Here is a 6,532-nt window from a genome sequence, read left to right on the forward strand (position 1 = left end):
GTTCAATTACTCTTTTACCTGCAAATGCAATGTAGGCATTGGGTTCGGCAATAATGATATCCCCCAACATACCAAAACTAGCTCTCACTCCACCAGTTGTCGGAGATGTAAGGATTGATACATAAAATAATTTTTTATTTAATTGATAATCATATAAAGCAGACGATATTTTAGCCATTTACATCAAGCTCAAACTTCCTTCCTGTATGCGCGCCCCCCCAGAACTACACACTATAATAAGAGGTAAAATTTGATTGGCAGCGTGTTCAATCAAACGGGTGTTTTTCTCTCCTACTAAGGATCCTATACTACCCCCCATAAACTAAAAATCCATAACCCCAATTGCTACGGGAATGCCGTTTATTTGGCCTATGCCTATTTGAACAGCCTCGATTAATCCTGTCTTTCTTTGATAAGAATCAATACGATCTTTATAAGGCTCCTCTTTCGAATGAAATTCAATGGGATCCAGAGAGACCATGTCTTTATCTATAGGATCCCAAGTACCCGGATCGACCAAAAGTTCAATTTTATCCGAACTACTCATTTTCAAATGATATCCACATTGTTCACAAATATTCATTTTTGATTTAAAAAATTTCTTATAATTTAATCCATAACAATTCTCGCATTGAACCCACAAATGCCTGTATTTTTGAGTTACCTCGAGATCATTAGAACTTTCTCTTATAGTTAAATCACTGCCATTAGTTAAATCACTGCCAATAGTTAAATAACTGCCATTAGAACTTTCTCTTATAGTTAAATCACTGCCATTAGAACTTTCTCTTATAGTTAAATCACTGCCTTTTGTGCGAGTTTGTATACTGGAACCCTCGTTTTCACTTCTATTTTACCTTTCACCACCACAAACGGCCTATAAATGTAACTGTCACTGTAATTCTCACTACCACTTATAATGGAAGTAACTATACAGATTTGAGACTGAAGATAATTATCAATGCAACTATTAATGTGATTATTCCAACTATATTGAGTATCATACATGTAAGAATTATAGTAGGGATCTTCGCCCCTAAATCCATTATTCAGATAACTCGAGTTTCGGTAACTATAAAAGAACTTTCTAGTTCACTCAGAAAAGAATGATCGTTGTCAATCGCAAAAATCTGATTTTTAATATCAAAATAGATGGAATAACTGTCTCCATTCCTATCACTAACTACAAAATTATCATCAGAGATGAAATTCCGAATGTCTTTAACGCCGAATAAATAATCAACATTACTGTAACTAGGAACGTTTTTCACTTTTTGATTTGGATCTTCACTAGTATTTTCAATAGGACCAAGACTACCCATTGATTTATTTAGCCCACACCTGCGTTCGAACTCCTTCTTAAACAACATCAAATCAAACCACCATCTTTCCATAGAGTTTTCTTGCCCCCTATTTGCATGAAAATACAATAGATGAATAGTCATTCGCTATAAAATTATTTATTGGAATATCTTATTTCCTATTAGACTAAGCATAGAAGTCCAATCACTAGGATTATTAGTAGGATTATTAGTGAGTATTGAAAAAATGTTCCGAATCTGGGGGAACACTTCACTATATATTAATATGTTGGAACCCCCTTTTATTATTTTATTATTAAAAAAATATAAATATAATAATATAATTTTTGATAAAGCGCGGCTTCTCCTATGTCGTGTCAAATTCACATCGAAAAAAAAAGATTTGTCCTCTCCTATACTCCTACAAAGAAATCAAAAAAATTTTCTTAAAATCTCGTCTAATACTAATATCTAATCACTAACTAATCTAAAATCTAATAAAATAATAAGTAATAAATTAAGCTTCTATTTCAACACGAAACAGAACAAAGGGGACAATATACAGGATGGGTAGAAAGAGTTATGCTACTTGGCTTGATTCAGGGAAACTACAAACTACAGGATAGAAAAAAATATACCAATCCTAAGAATCCGTAGGATTTATTATGGATCCAAGACAACAATAGAAAGATTTGAGTCTTATATTTTTATTTAGTTTTCTAGATTTTGTATTTCAAATCTTGTATATCTAGGTATGTATTTACTTAGTCAAAATATATGCAATAGAATTTTTGTTGTATCCGGCTCAATCCTTTTAGTAAAAGATTGGGCCGAGTTTAATTGCAATTCAATTAAGAGAACGAAGGATAATTACTTGAGTTCTTTCTCCTTATCCTTCATTATTTCCTACTAATTTATCTGCTAATGTCTACTGTTTTTACTTATCCAAAACATCCACTGCTGCAAAATTAAATAAGATCTCTTTCTATACCTCACAAGCAGCAGCTAGTTCCGGGCTCCATTTGGAAGCCTCACGAATAATCTCATTACCTTCCCAAGCAAGATCGCGTCCTTCATTATGAGATTTTACGCATGCTTCTAGAGCTACTCAATTAGCTACGACAGCTGGTGCATTACCCCAAGGATGTCCTAAAGTTCCTCCACCGAACTGTAGTACAAAATCATCCCCAAAGATCTTGGTCAGAGCAGGCATATGCCAAACATGAATACCTTCTAAAGCCACAGGTAGAACACCTGGTAAAGAGACCCAATCTTGAGTGAAATAAGTACCGTGACTTCGATCTTGTTCAACAAAATCATCACACAATAAATTAACAAAGCCCAAAGTTATGTCTCTTTCACGTTCAAGTTTACCTACTACGATACCAGCATGAATATGATCTCCACCAGATATACGTAATGCTTTTACTAATACTCGGAAGTGCATACCATGATTCTTCTATCTATCAATAACTATATGCATTGCACGGTGGATGTGAAGAAGTAGACCATTATCTCGGCAATAATGAGCCAAGCTAGTATTTGCGGTGAATCCCCCCGTTAAGTAGTCATGCATTACAATTGGAATGCCCAATTCTCTAGCAAATACAGCTCTTTTCATCATTTCTTTGTGTGTACCTACAGTAGCATTCAAGTAATGCCCTTTGATTTCACCTGTTTTAGTCTGTGCATTAAAAAGTTCTTCGGCACAAAATAAGAAATGATCTCCCCAACGCATAAATGGTTGTGAGTTTACATTCTCATCATCTTTGGTAAAATCAAGTCCACCATGAAGACATTCATAAACAGCTCTACCATAGTTTTTAGCAGATAACCCTAATTTAGGTTTAATAGTACATCCCAATAGGGGACGATCGTAATTGTTCAATTTATCTCTTTCAACTTGAATCCCATGAGGCGGACCTTGGAAAGTTTTAATATAAGCAGTAGGGAATCGATGATCTTCCAGACGTAGAGCGCGTAGGGCTTTGAACCCAAATACATTACCTATAATGGAAGTAAACATGTTGGTAATGGAAACTTCTTCAAAAAGGTCTAAAGGGTAAGCTACATAAGCAATATATTGATCTTTTTCTCCAACAACACACTCGATGCGGTAGCATCGCCCTTTGTAATGATCAAGACTGGTACGTCCATCGATCTATACAGTTGTCCATGTACCAATAGAATATTCGGCAGCTACCGTGGCCCCTGCTTCTTCAGGTGGAACTCCAGGTTGAGGAGTTACTCGGAATGCTGCCAATATATCAGTATCCTTGGTTTGGTACTCAGGAGTATAATAAGTCAATCTGTACTCTTTAACACCAGCTTTGAATCCAACACTTGCTTTAGTCTCTATTTGTGGTGACATAAATCCCTCCGTACAACTCATGAATTAAGAATTCTGACAATAATAAGGTCTACTCGACATGAATTACGCGTTAATGAAACTTTTCACTGGAATCTTTCAGAAAATTTCCAACTAATACTAATATTATCAATTAATCAGAATGGTTCATTATTAGACCATGGTATTTGATTTGCCAAATACATCATTATTGTATACTCTTTCATATATACAGCGCAACCCAATTTTTATTTTTTACCTTTTTTTTTTTGAAATAGAAATACCTAACTAACCTAAATAATAAGAACTTCCCCCTTGACAGTGGTATATGTTGTATATGTAAATCCTAAATGTGAAAATATATGGAATTCCGCTATGAAAGGTATAAAAAAGAAAGAAAAACGCAAAGAAAAGAATAGGCTAGGCATAAATCAATATGCTGAAATTTAACTAAAAAATAAATAAGAAAAATAAGAAGAGGAACCCATTAGATCCAAATAGTGAATCGTAATAAAAATATAAAATAAAGTTCAGGTTCAAATTCCATAGAATAGATAATATGGATGGGATTGTCTATAATGATAGACAAATGAAAGACTTTCTCAAGATTCTGATTCATCTACTTGAGATTTTTAAATTAAAATAGGTTGGGTGAGCTTGCAAATTAACTCAATCTCATTGAATAAGTAAACAATTGAATTGGTTCAATTGCATGGTGCCAACGAAATCGAGTGCTAATTCCCATTTTATTGAATTAACCGATCTACGTGCTAGCGGACATTTACTTTGAATTTGATAATTTTTGAAAAAACATTTCGACATATTTATTTATTTTATTATTATGAGAATCAATCCTACTAGTTTTGGTTCTGGGGTTTCCACGCTTGAAAAAAAAAACAGGGGCGTGTCGTCCAAATCATCGGTCCGGTACTAGATGTAGCCTTTCCCCCAGGCAAGATGCCGAATATTTATAACGCTCTCATAGTTCAAGGTAGAGATAGTGTTGGTCAACCAATTAATTTGGCTTGTGAGGTACAGCAATTATTAGGAAATAATCGAGTTAGAGTTGTAGCTATGAGTGCTACAGACGATTTAATGAGAGGAATAGAAGTGATTGACACAAGAGCTCCTATAAATGTTTTGGTCGGGGGGTGGGGGGGCGACTCTGGGATAAATTTTTAATGTGCTCGGAGAGCCTGTTGATAATTTAGGGCCTGTAGATACTAGTACAACATCTCTTATTTATAGATCTGCGCCTGCCTTTATACAGGGATCTTTTAGCCCCTTATCGCCGTGGAGGAAAAATCAGACTATTCGGGGGAGCTGGAGTGGGTAAAACAATACTCATTATGGAATTGATTAACAATATTGCTAAAGCTCACGGGGGCGTATCCATATTTGGCGGAGTGAGTGAACGTACTCAGGAAGGAAATGATCTTTACATGGAAATGAAAGAATCTGGAGTGATTAATGAAGAAAATATTGCAGAATCAAAAGGGGCCCTAGTTTACGGTCAGATGAATGAACCACCAGGAGCTCGTATGAGAGTTGGTTTGACTGCCCTAACTATGGAGGAATAGTTTTGAGATGTTAATGAGCAAGACGTACTTCTATTTATTGACAATATCTTCAGTTTTGTCTAAGCAGGATCCAACGTATTGGCCTTATTGGGTAGAATGCCTTCCGCTGTGGGTTACCAACCGACCCTAAGTACTGGAATGGGTTCTTTACACAAAAGAATTACTTCTACCAAAGAAGGGTCCATAACCTCTATTCAAGCAGTTTATGTACCCGCAGACGATTTGACCGACCCTGCTCCTTCTATGACATTTGCACATTTAGATGCTACTACCATACTATCAAGAGGATTGGCTGCCAAAGGTATTTATCCAGAAGTAGATCCTTTAGATTCAACGTCAACCATGCTTCAACCTTGGATCGTTGGTGAGGAACATTACGAAACCGCCCAATGAGTTAAGCAAACTTTACAACATTACAAAGAACTTCATGACATTATAGCTATCCTTGGATTGGACGAATTATCCAAAGAGAATCATTTACTCGTATCAAGAGCACAAAAAATTGAGCATTTCTTATCACAACCCTTTTTCGTAGCAGAAGTATTTACCGGTTCTCCAGGAAAATATGTTGGTCTAGGAAAAACAATTCGAGGATTTCAATTGATCCTTTTTGGAGAATTAGATGGTCTTCCTGAACAGGCCTTTTATTTGGTTGGTAATATTGATGAAGCTACCGCGAAGGCTATGAGCTTAGAAATGGAGAGCAATTTGCAGAAATGACCATAAATCTTAGTGTACTGACTCCTAATTGAATTGTTTGGGATTCAGAAGTGGAAAAAATTGTGTTATCTACTAATAGTGGTCAAATTGGCATATTACCAAATCACGCCCCTATTGCCACAACTGTAGATATAGGGATTTTGTGAATACACCTTAACAACCAATGGTTAACGATGGCTATGATGGGTGGTTTTGCTAGAATAGGCAATAATTAGATCACTGTTTTAGTAAATGATATAGAGAAGGGTAGTGACATTGATCCACAAGAAGCTCAGCAAATTATTGAAATAGCGGAGGCTAATGTGAAAAAGGCTGAAGGAAAGAGACAAAAAATTGAGGCAAATCTAGCTCTCCGACGAGCTAGAACATGGGTGGAGACTATCAATCCGATTTCATAACTATTTAGTATGACTAATTAGTACATTCGAATAATAAAAGTAAGTTCTCTTTCTAATCCTATTTAGATTCTGTCGGGTGAATACAATCAAATACAATCAAATAGAAGCCAATTCTGATGCAAAAATTCAAATTTAAAAATTAAATAGAAAAGATACAAAATCAAAAAATAAATATCACTAAAGGTG

The 6,532-nt window shown here is 35.5% G+C and overlaps 3 pseudogenes; 1 reads left to right on the plus strand and 2 right to left on the minus strand.

Moving 5' to 3' along the window:
- Positions 1 to 4: 4 nt before the first annotated feature.
- Positions 5 to 1,445, minus strand: LOC124894437 (annotated as a pseudogene).
- LOC124894436 lies at positions 1,342 to 3,703 on the minus strand (annotated as a pseudogene).
- A 180-nt stretch (positions 3,704 to 3,883) lies between these two features.
- LOC124894435 lies at positions 3,884 to 5,948 on the plus strand (annotated as a pseudogene).
- The last annotated feature ends 584 nt before the right edge of the window (positions 5,949 to 6,532 follow it).

The sequence above is a fragment of the Capsicum annuum genome, unplaced genomic scaffold (genome assembly GCF_002878395.1).
Source record: "Capsicum annuum cultivar UCD-10X-F1 unplaced genomic scaffold, UCD10Xv1.1 ctg74071, whole genome shotgun sequence".
Classification (NCBI taxonomy): domain Eukaryota; kingdom Viridiplantae; phylum Streptophyta; class Magnoliopsida; order Solanales; family Solanaceae; genus Capsicum; species Capsicum annuum.